The sequence below is a fragment of the Triticum aestivum genome, chromosome 4B (genome assembly GCF_018294505.1).
Source record: "Triticum aestivum cultivar Chinese Spring chromosome 4B, IWGSC CS RefSeq v2.1, whole genome shotgun sequence".
In the NCBI taxonomy this organism is placed as follows: Eukaryota; Viridiplantae; Streptophyta; class Magnoliopsida; order Poales; family Poaceae; genus Triticum; species Triticum aestivum.
This window is the reverse complement of record NC_057804.1, coordinates 402031559-402051603: the sequence shown is the minus strand read 5'-3', so window position 1 is coordinate 402051603 and position 20045 is coordinate 402031559. Positions and strand designations below refer to the sequence as shown.

Below are 20045 nucleotides of genomic sequence, written 5' to 3'. Positions count from 1 at the left end.
CTTGTCAACGTCATCGGGGAGCGCGACGAATCCCTTCTCATCCAGCTCCTTGCGGACTCTTTCCTGGTACTTGGCGTACCTGTCCTCGACCTCCTCGTGCTGGGCGGCCACCTCGAGCGTGAGTTGCTGCTCCTCAGGGGTCAGGTCGTCGAAGTAGTCCCCAATGACGAAAGGCACCCTCTTGTGGTTTAGGACCGCCTGGACAGACGCCTCCGACAGGTGGTACTTGCACGAAGGAACCGTCGCCGCCGCAGGCTTCTTCGATCCGGAGACGGTGCTGCCGCTCGGACGCAGCTGAGGGCATCCGGGGGGGCTCCTCGCCTTCTTGCGGCCCTGCTTACCAGCCATCGCCAAGAAGATTCGCCGGCGCAAAGTGGGGATTTGTGGAGGGGGCGTCGAGAAGAACCTACCTTTCGATCGATCGAGGTACGGACTAGGGAGGCCGCCGTGTTGCATCGGCTAATAAAGGCGGGGGCAAACCTTAGGAGCTATGATCCCGATCGGAGTTGGATTTTTTTTTTTTTTGAGAAATCTCGCCTGCTTTATTTACTAGTAAGTATACACGTGCAACGCACGTATTATATAGTTATGAAATAGAGAGAAAATTGAACCGCAGGACGGGGAGCGGTGGCATAAGTGTCGAGGGAGGAGGATTGATTATTGCGGCGTCCATGCCTGCAGGTTTCCTTGTTATTTCCAAGCTAATTTTAGTGACTCCTTTGATTATGTTGGACTATTTTGGAAAAGATTATTGGGAACTTTTTTGTGTAAAATTAGTAATCAATAATTGGAAAAGCATGGAAGACGTAAAAGAAATTTTCAAGATAAGATCTGAAGCTTCCTTGAACTGAATGTTGGTTATGCAAGCAGTCGAAGTTAGGATTTAGCGTGTCAGTTATGCACTCTGAAGAATGTAAATCTTTGAACTTGTCTATCAAGTTAAGGATAAATGATCCGACTATCGACATACTTTATAAAATCTCTCGGAACACCATCTATAATAGATATAGCAAAAAAGTAAGCACAATGTCTTAAAATATCAAACTGTGTACAAGTCAATTTTACACTAAAAGTAGAAATAGATTTTATGCACTATAAATGACAGAATCTACCAACAAAGCTTAAAGGCACGGATGGGCAATATATATTTGTGAACCGAACATGACATAAACTAGCAATATAACCTCACACCACAGTTTGAAAATAAATATGATGGTACATGACATTAACATTAAAAGTAATGTTAAAAAAATTTCAAGCCATATGACAAAAATAGAATATCACATTAACCAACAGTCTTCCCTGTTTTTCACTCTAATTTAAGGGAAATAAACATGTTTTTTACATGACAGGGAAGACAAATGACACATGCTCCTTTTCAGTGGCAAAACAATTTCACTCCTGAAGATAAGTGTTGGAAACATGCACATCTTCTTATTTGACACATGAACAAGCGATTGGATTGCTTCCAGTATTACAGGGACCAAAGGTCATGAAACATCAATGTGAATCCCATATTACATCAATTTGGATTTTCCCTTTCATATCTGCATTGTGTAAAGTTGGATTAGATTGCAGTATTTATATGTAATTTAGCAAGAGTTACCAAGCCATTAACTATAGAATCCAAATTTATTTCTTAGGAAAACATTGATATTATTTAGGAGTGAAAGACATACCTGACCCCACAAATTTTTTGTCATAATTTTTTGTCATAGAAGTAGGAGCCCACCACATCTATGATGATACCGGGTTTTGTCATAATTATCATCATAGAAGTGTCATATGTATGACAGAAAAAAAAATCGTTCGGCCCAAAATGTCACGGATGTGTCTTTGTTTTGTAGTGAATATATCGATCTTCATGTCTCGACCATTTCGAGACTCCTCGTCATGTCCGTGATCACATCCGGGACTCCAAACAACCTTCGGTACATCAAAATGCATAAAACTCATAATATAACTGTCATCTAACTTTAAGCGTGCGGACCCTACGGGTTCGAGAACTATGTATACATGACCGAGACACGTCTCCGGTCAATAACCAATAGCGGAACCTGGATGCTCATATTGGCTCCTACGTATTCTACGAAGATCTTTATCGGTCAAACCGCATAACAACATACGTTGTTCCCTTTGTCATCGGTATGTTACTTGCCCAAGATTCGATCGTCGGTATCTCAATACCTAGTTCAATCTCGTTACCGGAAGTCTCTTTACTTGTTACGTAATGCATCATCCTGTAACTAACTCATTAGCTACATTGCTTGCAAGGCTTATAGTGATGTGCATTACCCAGAGTGCCCAGAGATACCTCTCCGATAATCGGAGTGAAAAATCCTAATCTCGAAATACGTTAACTCAACAAGTACCTTTGGAGACACCTGTAGAGCACCTTTATAATCACCCAGTTACGTTGTGATGTTTGGTAGCACACAAAGTGTTCCTCCGGTAAGTGGGAGTTACATAATCTCATAGTCAAAGGAACATGTATAAGTCATGAAGAAAGCAATAGCAACATACTAAGCGATCAAGTGCTAAGCTAATGGAATGGGTCAAGTCAATCACATCATTCTCCTAATGATGTGATCTCGTTAATCAAATGACAACTCATGTCTATGGTTAGGAAACTTAACCATCTTTGATTCACGAGCTAGTTAAGTAGAGGCATACTAGTGACACTATGTTTGTCTATGTATTCACACATGTATTATGTTTCCAGGTAATATAATTCTAGCATGAATAATAAAAATTTATCATGATATGAGGAAATAAATAATAACTTTATTATTGCCTCTAGGGCATATTTCCTTCAGGTGCGACCAGGGAAGGACGGTGGTTTGATGTAAAACCAGCCTGCCCCATCTGTGACAAAGGTGAGGGAGCCGAAGGTCAAGCTCTCTCCTGGTGGGAGGTTGCCAGACATGATGGACAACACCATATGATAAAGAATATGAACATAATCCTTAGCAAATCTTGCATCTATGTTCCTTTGAAACGATGCTCAGCGTAGGAAAAATCCCATAGATAAAAATCCTACAAAATTGTACACCAAATAAGCCCTAAAAAATACCAAAATGCTAAAATTCATATTTTTAGGCATGGTTATGTTGATGGTAATTTTTTTAGTGAGCATGACAATCCCTAGCAGAAACACTTAACATGTTGGCAGAAGTTGCTTCGCGCCAACCGAAAGGGTATCCGGCAAAATTGCGTGGATTCCCGCACATATGGAGGAATTGGGCTCGCGTATGCGGGACCCCACAAATTTTTCTGGGATGGCCCGATTTGAAGCATCCGTTCCTGCCGGGGATATGAAATGGATCCTGCAAACCGGCAGTTATTATAATGGATGGCCCGATTTATAGGATCTGCTAGCACTTCGAGCACGCCATGGCCGCCGCGGAGCTCGAGCTCAGGCAAGCGGACACCGTCGACGTCCAGGACTGCTGGCTCATGGATCGGGACAACATAGACTTGACGATCCCGAGGCTTGAGCAGCTGCTCGAATGCCGGTCGGAGCTGCTCAACAGCGTGCTGCTGAGGCAGAACCCGCACGACGTCCAGGCGTGGTACGAGCGGGCCAAGATCTTCCACAAGGAGCCCGCGAGACACGCCGCGACCTACGTGGAGGCCGTCAGGACCGTGGATCCGGCGAAGGCGACGGGGAAGCCGCCGCACACGCTCTGGCTGGCGCTGGCCAAGATTTACGATGACGGTGGCAGCATCGACTGTGCCCGAGACATCCTCCACAGAGCCATGCAGGCAAACTTCACGTCGGCGGAGCATCTCGCCGCGGTTTACTGCGAGTGGGCCAATATGGAGCTGAGGCACCAGGATCCCGAGAGGGCCATCGATCTCATTCAGCGAGCGACCACGCCACCATCGATCGAGCCCACAACGCGCGCTGCTGCTGCCGGCGGCAAGGACGTCCGGGCGAAACTGCACCGGTGTCTCAAGCTGTGGCTCGTGTACCTGGACCTTATGACAACACAGAGGTCACTTGAGTCTAGCTGCGCCGTCTACGACAAGATGCACGACCTCGACGTCATCACGCCATTGCTGGTGCTGGACCACGCGACCCTGCTTGAGCAGCACAGCCGGTTCGAGGACGCGTTCCGTGTGTACGAGCGGGGCGTCAAGTCCTTCAAGCCCCCACACACCGACACCATATGGGAGGCGTACTTGACGAGGTTCGTCCAGTGGCACGGGAAGAGCAGGCCGGAGAGGGTGCGGGACCTGTTCCAGGCAGCCGTCCTGAAGTCGCCGCCGGAGAGGAAGAAGGTCGTGTACCTCAGATACGCGAGGTTCGAGGAGGATTTCGGCCTCACGAGCCGCGCAATGAAGGTGTACGAGGATGCCACAAGCGCCGTCCCCGCCGGCGACAAGCTTGGAGTCTATGAGGTGCACGTCGCGCGGGCTACCGAGCTCTACGGCCTTCTGAAGGCGAGGGACGTGTACCGCCAGGCGATCGTCGGCGGCGGGCTGCTCGACGAGGGCGCGAGGGCGATGTGCGTCGGGTTCGCCGACCACGAGATCGGGCTCGGTGAAGTCGCGCGCGCTCGGGCGATGTACGCCTACGCGGCGGCCTTCACGGATCCCGAGGTTTGCTCTGAGTTTTGGAAGCGGTGGAACGACTTTGAGGTGCTGCACGGCGACGAGGGTACGTTCAGGGAGATGCTCCGCGCGGAAGGACCATGGCGGACATTGCCCGAGATGGAGCAGGGGCACGGGGTGAGATCCGCACCGACGCCGGCATGGTGGAGCAGGGGCTGCGCCCGTGCGCCGGCCAACGTTTCGACGGTGCTCAGCAATGCAAGCGGATACGTCTAGTGTAGTTCCTTCTTTTTTCTCCTTGTCACTTGACATGACATGTTAGTTGTGTTGTCCAGTTCTACTATGTGCTATCTCCAGATCGTTGATGTATCATGTATGTACTCACATTCTTGAGCACCTTTTTGCGTGAAATGTACTCCCTCCGCACTAGTGTCAAAAACGTCTTAAATTATGAGACGGAGGGAGTACTGTTTTGAGTTTGTTTACTAATCTTCATATTTTGCATGATCAGATGATTTCGGTTTGTGGGGGGGAGGGGGTGTCATCGCTAGTGAATGGGTGTGGATCGCCGTCGCTCCCAAGGGATCTCCATTTTCATCGAAATCGTTGACCGCCTCGTGCCCAAGGGCTGCAAGGGGGTTGGTGGTCAAACGGGTTTGGCGTCGAGGTCGGCGTCTCTGTTAGTTGGTCTTGGTTCCCTCACCGCGCCTGCTGTGTGGCGACCTTCGTTGTGTTTCTCTGGAGTTGTAACTGGGCTACCATGGTGGCCTGCCTGAGGGCCTCCATGGTTCATATGTGGGGTTATTTCCTAGTAAGGGTGTGTCCAGCACCCACAATGCCCTATCTGTGATCTTTGATGATAGTTGGTGTCATCGTTGTTCTGGCGAGGCTCAGTGTCCCGGCCCCGAGAGTCATGAACCCCCGAGAGTCCGGTAATGAGGATGTTGGAACCGATGGGGTTCCGCCAAATTAGTGTGGAAGACGTGGTGCTGATGGAGTGATACTTAGTGGCTCAGAGGTTAGAGGGGCCATGGACGATGGAACCACGCGAGTTGTCGCAGATCCGTTGGTGTTGGTGACGATTGGAGTCATAGTTGGTGCTGAAGATCTGCTGCCCGTTGAGCCGCCCGGGGCATTCATGAGAACCTGCTCCAGGGAGATGGAATGTAAAGGTTCGTCACCATCCTGGTTGGTGTCGGTTTTAGGCTTGCACCCGTCTCCTCGCCTTCCTCCGTCTGCTTAATGAAGATGATGCTAGGCGCAGTATCATCGCTGTCTTTTGTTTCCGGAAGTGAGATTAGGGTAGCAAAGCTCAGATACGACACAAGGGCGTGCTAGTTTTTTGTTATAAGGTCGATGCAACTTTTCGAACTCAAGGCCGGAATACAAACTTCGGCTGCGAGGTTTGTCGATGCGAGGTCGTCGTCCTTTTAAGCCCGAGGCCGGTGGTATTGGTGAAATGGGCTCCGATGGGAGCACGCCTACGGCCAGATAGGGCGGTGGAACGCGGAGTCGAAGATCGCCATAGCGGTCGATGACGAACCTGAGCGACCCGAAGAAGGTGGTGTGACCAGGGAAGGACGGTGGTTTGATGTAAAACCAGCCTGCCCCATCTGTGACAAAGGTGAGGGAGCCGAAGGTCAAGCTCTCTCCTGGCGGGAGGTTGCCAGACATGATGGACAACACCATATGATAAAGAATATGAACATAATCCTTAGAAATCTTGCATCTATGTTCCTTTGAAATGGTGCTCAGCGTAGGAAAAATCCCATAGATGAAAATCCTAGAAAATTGTAAACCAAATAAGCCCTAAAAATACGAAAATGCTAACATTCAGATTTTTAGGCATGGTAAATCTAACACTTTCCTATGGCAAATTATGTTGATGGTAAAAAATTTAGTGAGCATGACAATCCCTAGCAGAAACACTTAACATGTTGGCGGAAGTTGCTTCGCGCCAACCGAAAGGGGATCCGGCAAAATTGGGTGGATTCCCGCACATATGGAGGAATTGGGCTCGCGGATGCGGGACCCCACAAAAAATTTTCTGGGATGGCCCGATTTGAAGCATCCGTTCCTGCCGGGGATTTGAAATGGATCCCGCAAACCGACGGTTATTATAATGGATGGCTCGATTTACAGGATCTGCTAGCACTTCGAGCACGCCATGGCCGCCGCGGAGCTCGAGCTCAGGCAAGCGGACACCATCGACGTCCAGGACTGCTGGCTCACGGATCGGGACAGCACAGACTTGGCGATGGCGAGGCTCGAGCGGCTGCTCGAACGCCCGCCGGAGCTGCTCAACAGTGTGCTGCTGAGGCAGAACCCGCACGACGTCCAGGCGTGGTACGAGCGGGCCAAGATCTTCCACAAGGACCCCGCGAGACACGCCGCGACCTATGCGGAGGCCGTCAGGACCATCGATCCGGCGAAGGCGACGGGGAAGCCTTCGCACACGCTCTAGCTGGCGCTGGCCAAGATTTACGAGGACCATGGCAGCGTCGACTGCGCCCGAGACGTCCTCCATAGAGCCACGCAGGCGAACTTCACGGCGGCGGAGCATCTCGCCACGGTTTACTGCGAGTGGGCCAATATGGAGCTGAGGCACCATGATCCCGAGAGGGCCAGCGACCTCATCCGGCGAGCGACCACGCCACCATCGATCGAGGCCACGACGCGCGCCGCTGCTGCCGGCGGCGAGGACGTTCGGGTGAGACTGCACCAGTGTCTCAAGCTGTGGCTCATGTACCTGGACCTGATGACAACGCACGGGTCGCTCGAGTCCACCTGCGCCGTCTACGACAAGATGCACGACCTCGGCGTCGTCACGCCATTGCTGGTGCCGGACCACACGTCCCTGCTCGAGCAGCACAGGCGATTCGAGGACGCGTTCCGTGTGTACGAGCGGGGCATCAAGTCCTTCAAGCACCCGCACGCCGAGGCCATATGGGAGCCGTACCTGACCAAGTTCATCGAGAGGCACGGGAAGAGCCGGCCGGAGAGGGTGCGAGACCTGTTCCGGGCGGCTGTCCTGCAGGCGCCGCCGCAGAGGAAGAAGGCCGTGTACCTCAGATGCGCGAGGTTCGAGGAGGACTTCGGCCTCGCGAGCCACGCGATGAAGGTGTATGAGGACGCCGCGAGCGCCGTCCCCGCCGGCGACAGGCTCGGCGTCTACGAGGTGTACATCGCGCGGGCTACCGAGCTCTACGGCCTTCTGAAGGCGAGGGACGTGTACCGCCAGGCGATCGTCGGTGACGGGCTGCCCGACGAGGGCGCGAGGGCGATGTGCGTCAGGTTCGCTGACCTCGAGATCAGCCTCGGGGAAGTCGCGCACGCTCGGGCACTGTACGCCTACGCGGCGGCCTTCACGGATCCCGAGGTTTGCCCTGAGTTTTGGAAGCGGTGAAACGACTTTGGGATGCTGCACGAAGACAAGGGTACGTTCAGGGAGACGCTCCGCGCGGAAGGACCATGGCGGGCGTTGCCAGAGATGGAGCAGGGGTGCGCCGGCCAGCGATTCGACGGTGCTCAGCAATGCAAGCGGATACGTCTAGTGTAGTTTTTTCTCCTCTTAATTATCTAGACATGACACGTTAGTTGTTTTCTCCGATTCGAGTATGTGCCATCACGTTTCGGAAAAAATAAGTACTATGTGCTATCTCCAGATCGTTGATGTATGTACTCACATTCTTGAGCACCTTTCTTGGGTCATATGTATACAACATTACTACCTCCGTCCTAGTTTATTGATTCTCGTAGTATTTTGTGTCAAACTTTGACCATAGATTTAACTAAGTAAATAATAATGCATGTCAGCAAAAATTATATGCATGTCAGCAAAAATTATATGCCTCGATTCGTATTTGAACATAGTTTTGAGAGATATTATTTTTAGTTACATGCATTAACATTTCGTTAGTTAAATTTAATGTTAAAGTTTTGCACAAAATACTAAGGAAACTAATAAACCAGGACGGAGGTAGTAGCAGTTAGAGCATGGCTAATAGAATCGCCCGCTGCTGGCTTTATATTGGTGCCATCTCAGCAATAGCCGGTGTACAAGTAGTCTCGTCTAATAACGTTGGCTCTATATCAGCTGCTGGATAACTAGAGTAATTAATGTCTATATGCAAGAGGAGAAAAGAAAGAGCAGTTGATTGGATGGTGGGACAGAGGGAATCGGGAGCAGCCTTGCTAGCGCCAGCTACCGGCTGCAAGCGGGCGTAACGTCCTCGCGCCTTGTGCTGCAGCCGAGCGAATGACGAAGCGCTCGCTTCTTTCTGTCTCCTGTCTTTACTCTCCTCCAGCTCAGATTTTTGCTGATGTGGAATCGCTTGTAGCCTGCTGAGTAGGACTATTATACTTGCTCTTATCTGCCCTCTCTTTTCGAGTTTGCTATTAGAGCATCTCAAAATAGCCACGCAACACGCTAAAAATGCGTTAGCGCTTGCTCCAACGGCCGCTGCAAAATATAATGCGCCTAAGCTGCTCCAACAGACACACGAAACTGCAGCGCGTGCGAGCAGCCGGCGCTTGCCATATGTTGCATTTTGGAGACATTACGGTGATATTTCAAACATCAAAACAAGACAAAGCATAGTTTAAATCACCCAAACAAGTTCATGACATAAAAGTTTAAATTCATATCCCAAGAAGGGACTAAATAAACACACGGGACTAGCAAATGGTATAACCAGCATTGCTAGACCAAACAACAAGCACATCTGGTCAACATCATTGCGGGCAGCTTAATGGAATTTGTGGACAAATCAAAACAAAAACGGTTGGGCTAGGCAAGGCCTGATTTGTCCGTAGGGGAGTAACTGGGAATTTTCCCCAATGGACGTAACCAGCTCTGCTTTCACAGTCTTAAGAGGAGAAGCCCTGAACGCTTGCAGTTGCCATCCTGTGATCTAAGAGGCAAGACATCTCGACGGTAAACTTTATAAGGTAAACAGATTCAGAAATGTTAACTCCTCAACAATCTTATTGTCAAGATTGTTTTGCTGGTATAAGAGTTTTGATCAGCATTGATTAGGGACACAGGGTTCCCATTAGGCAACCGATTACTGATGGAATTAACTCACGCAGACAGCAAAACCTGTTTCAAAACTATGAATTTGGTAGCCTAGCCCTCATCTTCATGGTATAACATGATAAATCCAGTGTGTCCATGCCATGGCTGCGAATACTTCAGTTTAGATGAACAAAACAGCAACAAGCATCACATCATCGCCCATAAATAATTTACAGAAATGTTAACGCCCACACATGTGGGCATTCAACACCCCGACCACACGCAAACATCTCCGTTGGCTTCGGTACGCACGAATCTTGTAGCAAACAGGCCGGTTTTCGATGCCACGTAGGACGAGTCTCGTGTGCGGTGTGCGAGTCAGTTCGCCTGCACGGTGGTTGCCATCCCGTGGTCAGCGATTGCCACTCAGAGGCGTGCGGTGGAACTGCCATGCGCCTGCACGCCACTCTCCGACCGTGGTTGACGTCAAACACGTCGCACACCCCTCCACCCTCACCCTCACGGTTCCATTTTACTCACCCGCGACGCATTTACTGGCACAACCCACTCGCACTTGAAACCACTAGAGGAGAAGGCGAGAGGAGAAGGCGACGGCGGAGGCGGAACAATCGACGGTGTTCGCGGCCGTCGGTGGTGCTCGCCGGAGCAGAGCGGCTTTGCCGGAACCCGTGCGGGTTGAAGGTAATGCTCGCTTCATCTCTCGCAACCACTTCCTGCATTTTTTCCCATTTCCCTCCCTATTCGATTCCTAGATCGATTCATAGAGATTCTGGCGATTCGGCGGTGCGTCGGCGTTCCCGCCGGCGCCGAAGTTGTCTGCTAGCCGTTTTTTTGTGGCACTGGGCAGTTTCGTCACCGCGGCAGCCGCGGCATCCTCGATGCGGTTATGCCTGTTCCGAGGCACGCACTAGTCTTGCGCATGGATGTGGGAGGTGTCCCCCGGTTTGTTTTGATGCCCATTGGTTTGAATTTGTGTTTGCAGTCAGTTCGTGCGAGAATTTTGAGGGTGATCTTGAAGTCGAAGTAGTTGCCATTGAAACCTAGATCTAGTTAGTTTGGTTTTGGAACTGTAGAACGAGACGAACTTGGCAGAATGGCTGAACTTGGCAGAATGGCTGAACTTGGCAGAACGAGGCGAATTTTGTGTGGCAACTAAACTCCCTGAACAAATGTGATAGTTGCCACAAACGTGTTTTCCTTTGCGGCAACAAATTACCGAAAATGTATGTCATAGTTGCCACATTCAAGCTTTCACATAGGGCAACTAATTTTATTGAATGACTATGATAGTTGCCACACACACGCTCTTCCATGTGGCAAACTGAATTTTGGTGAAATTATATGATAGTAACCACAAACATGCTTTTTCATTGTGAGATCTAATTTTTTCTGAATTATTTGTCATAGTTTCCACACTTTGATAGTTGCCACAATCGGTAGTCAATGCAGTTTCGGTATCCAGCTGCACTGGACGACAACTAATGTGCACATCGAGTGTGCGTGTTTGCCACTTGGATTGTATAATCATGTGGTAAATAGAATGTGAACACAATGTCTGTTGCCACAATGCAGATATGACTGTGTGGCAAATTGGCTGCATAATATGGCAACCACATTTGCGTACCAATTGTGCCAGATGCCATATCATGTTTGTTGCCACATCATGGCTGTTGTCATGTTACAGTCAGTACAAATGTGGCATTTTCAGTGTACTACGGACGCAATTTTTCGTTTTGCCACACTGACTTTTGTGATATCTGAACACATTGTGCCTGTTTTTTCATGTTATCAATTCAAATGTGGTTTCATTGCTTTTTTTGTACTATATTGGGCTAACATGGCAACTTCAACATTTTGTTTTCAAGTGCATTAACCAACGTGCTTACTTGCCACGTTTATGTTCTCGACAATCATATGGGGGGGGAGGGGGGGCCGCGTGCATGTTCATGCTATATTTTTGCATTCACTAGTTGACATTTTCTGTTAGGTGGCAAATGCTTACCTCTTGCATTTACATTTTCCCCCTTAACAATTTGGTATGTTCCTACATCAGCAGAATGGCTCGTGGCGATCATCAAAATGATGACGATGATTTCATAGATCCACCATAGCGTAACCGGGCAACTGGACGGAGAAAAGAGGGCGACGAGGTAACTGTCCACACACCCGCCCCATCTCCTCCCGATTTTTGTTATTGGTTGGCACCTATATCTTTTGTAGTCGTCTGTCATGAACTAAATTCTCATGACATTGCAAAACATGGCAACAGCTGATCACTTTTGTGTCTGTTTTTTGCAGAAGAAGAAACGTATTTGCAATAGAGCCTCCCAAGAACGACTGACTGTGTTGACTGACAAATTCAGTGATGATCAGAAGGGGGCTACTTCTGAGATGGGCATGCAGTCTATGATGGTTGTCCGGTGCACGAACCTTGCTAACCCTGTATGCGACTGGCTTGCTGAGATATACGAGCCCACCTCCAGGGAGTTCGTGATTCCGGGACGTGGAAGACTCCCGTTGAACGAGGATTCTGTGTTTTGCACTCTGGGTGTGCCTCGTGGACATATCAAAGTCCCGTACGAGGTCAACAATGAGATCGAGCAAGAGCTGTTCCCCTGTTTGTTTCCTGGGTCGGAATCCATGCCGAACACGTCTGCAATGGCAGATTCGCTGCAGGCCATGACGACGCATGGAGATGTTTTCAAGATGAAGCTACTCATGTACCTCATCTTAGCTATTTTCGCGCCGACCACTTCCCTTCGCCCAAGGAACAAATGTTTCCCCATCCTGGTGAATGATCCATCCTTTCTACTTTATTTTCCTTCAATCTTATGGCTCCGATGTCACGTGTTAAGCTAATGACTGCCAGTGTTTTCGTTGTTATTTTCCGTTTGATTTCTGATGCGGCAAACTTTTTGCCCTGAAATTTTGTGTGGTGCAGGCGAATCAGAAAAATGTGAAGAACATGAACTGGTGTAAGTTTATTGCCGACTTTCTCCATGATGCTTTCGAAAACAAGATGTACCAGAAGGGTTGTCGACTGCATTTAATGGTATTTATTTTACCAGATCTCTGTGTGAACTCTTGTTTTATAACACAGTTTTATTCATGCATGGCAAACCGATCATAACAAGATGGCAACTGCCATAATGACAATGTGGAAACTGCCATAATGACAATGTGGCAACTGCCATAATGACAATATGGCAACTGTCATACTGACAATATGGCAACTGTTATCACAGTATGATGGCAACTGCCAGCACACTATGATGGCAACTAGCACATACATACTATCATTGGATCATACATTATCCTGCTCTTTTTCCCAACTACAAAGTACCCATGATGGAAACTGACATTTCTTTCTTTGTAAATTTGTTTTAAATCAGCTAATGTATGTCGACTGTCTTGATCTGTCCACCGTGGATTTCTCTGGGGTAGGAGGCCCGCCGCCTACGCACAAGTTTGCTGTTTCTGCGTGGACCATCAACGCTGTCAAGGCTGTGCTTGCCGCAGACAGGGCAACTGATACCACATATGGAAAACTACAGGTTAGTTTTTGTTTATCTCTTCCCACGGCATGCTTACAAATTTGACATGAGGCAACTGTCCGTGGTTTATAAGGCATGCTTACAATTTCTTTTTGTTTTTCATAGCTGATGGCCAAGCATGCTATAGACTACAGCGTGTTTGGGGGGCCTCAAAAATTTGGAAAGTGGATGGACGTGCACTCAGCTCCGTCTTGCCCTTCTGAGGTAATCAAAATATCGACATCCATTGTTTGCCGTGGATTACTTGTTGATGTCGCGCAAGCGACTGCAATACGGGTTGTTGTTGATGCTTCTTGTTTTTGTGCACAGGCGAGGGCACCAGTTGAGCATCTCATTGGGCAGTTTGCATCCGGAATGACCGGCTTGCTCGGGGAGTTGGTTGAGGGGTGGACGTCCCTCAGTGCCTCTGACAGCGATGCGGTTGCGAGGCAGTTCACTTCATTTGTCCCAGAACATACACATCGACCAACCGGTTGTCGTGGCCGGTATGACTACAACAGTTCCCAAGAGCCCAGTGACACACAAGATGATGTAGATGGAGACGCTGGCCTCAGCAAGGATGACGATGATGACATGGATAATGTGCATCAGGACACGGATGACGATGAACATGCTGAAGTTCGCACAGGCGCCAACAAGGGCAAGGATGCAATAGATGCCCCCCACCGGAGAAAGTGATAGAACATATGGCTGCGAGAGGCGAGGGGGTGTTGCCATCAAGGAGGGGGAGGGCTCCAGATGATGTTGGGCAGGGTTCGCATGGCAAGAGGTCTAGGACCGATCCCGTAGCTGCCAGGAGGAGGTTCGACTTTCAATTTTAGTTTTCTGCTGTGTCTATTTTCTTGGAACAATCTCATCCATTTCTCTGCACTTGTTTTTTTGTCAAGCGCGGCAATGGGTTTGTTGTCTGACAGTTGCCACCTTCTTTTTTCCCTCCATCTATTACGTGCAGGGAGCCGACCGCTGGTGGACGAGCAGTTACGAAGAAACAGGCGCAAACGCCAACCCATGTTTCTGCTCGCTTGAACAAAGGTGCCCCCATTGTCGGTGACACCCCTTCCACCAGGTCTTCTCCTTGTACGACGACGACCAACACCGGGGATCCTGTCGTGTTGCCAGACCTGAGGAAGCCAGTCAAGAAGTATGTTTATCCATGTGCTTTCATGTACATAGTGGTATTTTTTCTTGAATTTTCAATGCTATTGTTTCAGCTTGTCACATGTTCTTCTGTCATTGTCCCCCATGCGGCAACCGTTGTTTTTCCAAATGATTTCTTCCTTCAGTTTTTTTAGCTTATGACAACTCCTATTGGTCTTTACATGGCAACTGGCATCTAGGCCAACTGGCAACTACCACTCTAGCTAATGGCAGCTGCCATCTTTACCTTTGGGTTTGTGAGCTCATCCCACACACAGGTTTCAAATTGCATTCCTGACAGAACATACACTTGTATCATTCTTCAAGTTGCTAACATGGCAACTGCTGCTGGATGGCAACTGCTAACTATGACACATGGCAACTCATGTTCCCATTACATGGAAACTACTAGCTTTTCCACTTGTTTTCTCAATTCTTTTAAGATTTATACCATGGCAAACATATTTTTTGTTCATTTTTCATACCTTTCTCATGTGATTTTTTTCTTTTTGCAGGGTGAAGAAGACCACTATGCGCGGGGCCAAGCATAGCAGTAAGGACCCGTTCGAACGCCTACATTCAAAGTTGTCAACGGGGAGCAACTCAGATGTACATGAGGCACCAGGCGACAATACTGCTGTTGTACCGTTGACCGCTCCCACCAACTCTGATGCAAGTGGCCGACCATCTCCGCCGGCTGCGGATGTCCAGGCTAGAACAACAGGCATCCGTACATCAGGGAGTGACGAGTCGGTATCTGCCAGGACAGCTGAAATATTGCCAACTCTTCTTGCAATGAAGGATACTGCTGTGAGCCATGCCACCCCATCAGCAAGCGTTGAAGTGGACGCTCCCGAGACGAACCTAGGCAAGGAAGATTCCCGCTCTTCTGACACTGATTCCAAGCGCGTGCGTGGTGGCACACCTGTGTCCACGACAGAAGCTGCTGAGGCGGCAGTTCATAAGGATATGCCATCTACAGGTGAGAGTCCTAGCACAACAGCTCCAGCCCCTGTCGGTGCAGATACTGCTAAGGTGACCGTGGCGCGTGCTGGTCTTCCACCTAGGCGTCGCAGCCCCCGCAAGCAACCAACAGACATACCCAACGCACCGGCTGAATCTAGGAGCAGGAGAGACGAGCCTGGGTATGTTCCTGCGTTCACACTGTTCCCGCCACCCGCCAGAAGCAATGTGATGGAGAAACCGCAAGACCGGAGCACAATTGATGCAGGTGTGAAGTCGGGCACGAGTGACGCAGGTGAACGGTCGGGGCAGACTGCGCCTTTACCCGCAGTGGAAATCCCCAGCATAAATCTGCGCACTTCCAGGCTCCTAGTCAATGTCGGTGTCCCCTACAGCCCAAACAAGAAGATTGCCATGAAAGCTGCTGCTGATACCGCCGACAACACGCCCCGCCCTGCAAATAAGCCCGAACATTCTGTAGCGACCGATTCAGATATGTTTGTCGATCTTTCACCATTGGATTCTGCCCCGCAAATCGTTTGTGGTCCGGCCAGTAGGAATGAGAGGCACCCAATGGCATTTACCCCACCGAGCTTCAGCCTTGGCATCAGTCAAGATCAACCAGTGGTGCACGATCCTTTGCCAGTTGCCTTTGCTTTCCTAGGAGGCATGCCCGCAATGATGGCGCAGCCAATGGTCGAGGGCAGGAAGGCTGTCAAGTTCGCGGAGCCAATTGTGCAAGGTACACTTGTCATGTCCTTATGATTTTCCTGGATACATCTTTGTGGTTTGAATTTTGTCCCAATCATATTCTTTTGGGTGTTCTCACTTGTGATGGCAACTGCCGTGTGATGGCATGGCAAGTGGATTTGATGCACCATGGCCTACATTTTTTGGTTGCCATGCTGCATTTTTGACATTCGGGTAAACACGTGGCAACTGAAGTTGATTCATCATGGCAACTGTATTTGCTGGTACATGGCAAATATAGTGCATTCCACATGGCAACTGGATTTGCCACACCATGTCACCTCCATTTTTTTGTTACCATTCTGCATTTTTTTCTGTATGGCAATCACATGGCAAGTGGAGTTGACACAACATGGCAACTGCATTTGATGTGACATGGCAACCACAATCCATCTAGATGGTAATTCAGCACAACTGCATGGCAACTGTAGTTGCCATGACGTGGCCACTGTAGTTGCACCACACATGTCAATTTCCCCACTATTTTTCTACCTTCATGTCACATCATACACCCTATTTCCTCACAACCCATCTGTTTTCTGACTTTCTCCTTGTCCTAACACACTTTTTATTTTTTGAGCCATTGCAGGCACCCCTGAGGAAATTTCACCGTCACTTGACGAAGCTTACCGCAAGATCGAGGAGGCAGCATTGCAGAGGAGGACCTCGCGAGGGCAAGGGCAATCAAGTTCCAACTTGCCTGCAGAGATGGCATCTAAGGATACCATCAGAAGTGCCACCCATGGTTCTATGAGACAGCAGAGGGTAGTTCACCCACCTCCCGTGGAAGACTACGAGCCCGAATTCAGGGCCACTAAGGAACAGACCCAACTGTACGACATCATCAAGCAGTTTGGAAATGCGAGGGCCAGCAGCAAGCACATGAAGGAGTTGAAAGCGTAAATGACCACACCCTATAATCTCTCATTTTGCTTTGTTCCTTTCTTAACATTCATCTTCTTCATACTCTCTGTACATGATGCGCTTACGTTCTAGTTCTTTCATATATTTTTTTTACTTAGCATGCATGATTCTTCCATGTTATGTCATTTTCATACAGCTCATGTTTGGACAGAACCAAAGTCATTCAATGCGGAGCGACGTACGTTGACCTAGGTGATCTCGCCGAGTCCGTGAGGCCAAACGGTAAAATGTCGACAAATGTAGTTGCATGCGGGATCGACTACATCAACAATCACATCGATGTGTGTGCTGACAAGATCATCATGCATTACAGTGTGACATGCAAAATATGGGATGGTGACTTCCACCATAAAATCCTGAGAAGAATTTCGCTCAACACGATGAATTCAAGCTAACACTGAAGAAATATGTGAGTTCTCCTCCCCTGTCTGCACTGTTTTTTCACATGGTGTCGTTTTTGCCATCTGCTGCACTTGTGATTATGTGGCAGATGTTTTCATGTGGCAACAGCTGCCGTGCACACTGTCATCTTGATTTTTGCATCCCGTGCGATCTACGTGGCAATTTGATTGTAAAATGCACGGCACATTTTGCTCACCCATAACCAAACATTCTACGTGATTCTATTTTTTGTCCCTCCGCTGTTCTTTTTGTGTAATCTGCTTTCTCATTCATTCACTTTTCAAATGCAGGTCATGTTCCCCATGTTCCAGGAGCTTGCACCACATGACCAGCAAGACAAGTGTGGTCACCACTATGCCATCTGCCTTGACCTGAAGAACCAACGTTTTGAGGTGCTTGATTCAATCCGTTCGGAAGCTGATTCAGACCTTACTACACACGCCGAATTCTTCATCAAAAACCTCAAAGAGACATGGAACCGTCACTACGAACATTCAAAGGTCCAGATCAGGCATTTCCTGATTGAGTATGTGGCGACTATGAAGCAAGGGAACACGTAATTTCTCAACCCCCTCCTTCATGTGCTGTTTACATCAATCCAACCCCTATTTTTGTTGTCACTTCTGAATTGAAGTCTATCTTTGATACGTCTGTCCTTTTTTTGCATGTTCATCTGAGTCTTTTTCTCGTGCAGTACAGACTGTGGCTTTCATGCGCTGGAATACTTTGCAAAGTGGGAAGGCAGAGTTGTCCCTGCTATCTCAGCTGCAATGGTCGTTGAGCTCCGAAAAATCCACACATGGAACTGGTTGACGAATGAAGATTTCAACAAGCGGTCCGGAGCACGCGAGTTCGTGGAGGAAGCTGTCAAGAAAATCAACAAGAAGTACAAGTGATCACGTGGTGTTACACACCGGACGCATACCTTACATTCTGTTGCTGAGGAATGTAAGGTACTTATCTCTTTGTTATCGTTGAAAACTATGTCAGTGTGCTATGTTACGACTGCAACCCCGCGCAGGCTACTTTGTAGTGGTGGTGTGTGAGCGACAATTTAGTAGTTTCTCTAATATATGTGTGGACGTGAACCTTTTTTAGGCGTAAATGCACATATTTTTTATGTTTTATCATTATTACAACGGTTTCATCGCTTACAGCTCCAGTTTGCTGTTTTGATTGCGTCTATGATGTTCTAAAACAGATGGAAAATGTAGTTCAACATACACGGGTAGCGAAAGTCATCGATGGTTTTCATTTTGTCAGTTTTGCTTCTTCTTTTTCGTCGCTAAGTGCACCGGCTAGCATGGGGTAGGGTTGATCATGCATCCACAACCTTGGCTATGGTTTATGCACGTTACGCCTTTTTCCAACTTGTTTCCCATACATCGCCCACAACACCCTATGTTTCTCTAAACCGCGTGGTATTTGTCCTGGAAATATATGTCATGCAGAGTCATTTCAAATACCATGGTATATTTTCAGCAGAGCTAACATGGCAGATACAGTTCAAACAACATGGCAGATCAAACATAATTAACATGGCAGATGCAGTACAACTAACATGGCAGATCCAGTACAACTAAAATGGCAGATCCAGTACATCTAGCATGGCATATTTAGTACAAAGTAGCATGACACATATTTTAGTATAAAATAGCATGGCATGGCAGATTTAGTACACATAACATGGCGGATTTAATACACATAACATGGCAGATTAAGTACCCATAACATGGCAACTGCATTTCTCCACTCAATGAATTTTCCTTCCACTTCTGATGCTCCTCAAGAGTTATTCTCCCAAATTTAAAAAAAACTCATCGTCTAGGGTACAAAACAAAATGTCCGCAAGGACCATTTCACATTGCCCCAATTTCTGCTCATGGATTGCCCGCCCCTTTCTTCGTTTTCTTGTGTTTTGCTTGAATCTCCAATCCTGACTTGTACCTTATCTCTCTGGGGCAACCCTTTGTTATGGAACGGGGTGGGTTCCTGACCTGGGTTTGTGTGCTTGCTGTTCCAGATCCTATCTCTGAGTTTTCAGATGATGGCCCCGTCGATGAAGGCACACTTGATGTGCGGGGGAACTGGTGTAAGGCTTCCTCAGCTTTCCTTTTCTTGATCTCATCAAGCTCTCTTTTCAGTGCCTTCCTGTGTTTTTCTGCGACTCTCGCTGTCTCATCACTCTTGCACGCTTCATCAATTAGCTCAGCATAGTTCTTTGTGAGCACAACGTGCCTCACGGCTTCCATGGTTGACTCAGGTCTCTCGTCATGCACAGCCAGAACTGCGTGTGTTGTCTGCGGCGCCAACGCGTCGTCAGCGTCCCAAGTCCATCGTCGCCTTATGAAATGGCGGGGCATCCGTATCACAACGTTCATGTCCATTACCTTTAGTATGTGACAACACACAATGCCGTCCTGTTTGAACTTGCAGCATTGGCAGTAGTATTCACCTTGCTCGATCGAGGTTTTCACGAAGTAGTTCCTTCCTTTGTGTGGGTCTTCAGGTTCTGAATCCGACATGCCCAAAATAGAACACACCTTGAACGTATGTTCGCCCACCTGGAAAGCCGTGAACATGCTGGCACGCTTTATTTCTTCCTGAAATCTGCAAGTTTTGTGTGTTTTATGTTAATCTATCGTGCGATCTTTTTTTTGTAGGACGTTACGCTGTCATGGAAATAGAACTAGATTTTTGTTTGAATATGGCAAACATAG

At 48.3% G+C, this 20045-nt stretch overlaps 2 pseudogenes; both read left to right on the top strand.

Moving 5' to 3' along the window:
- The first annotated feature begins 3101 nt into the window (after positions 1-3101).
- LOC123090130 (pre-mRNA-splicing factor SYF1-like) lies at positions 3102-4838 on the top strand (annotated as a pseudogene).
- A 749-nt stretch (positions 4839-5587) lies between these two features.
- On the top strand, positions 5588-8116 carry LOC123090129 (pre-mRNA-splicing factor SYF1-like; annotated as a pseudogene).
- The last annotated feature ends 11929 nt before the right edge of the window (positions 8117-20045 follow it).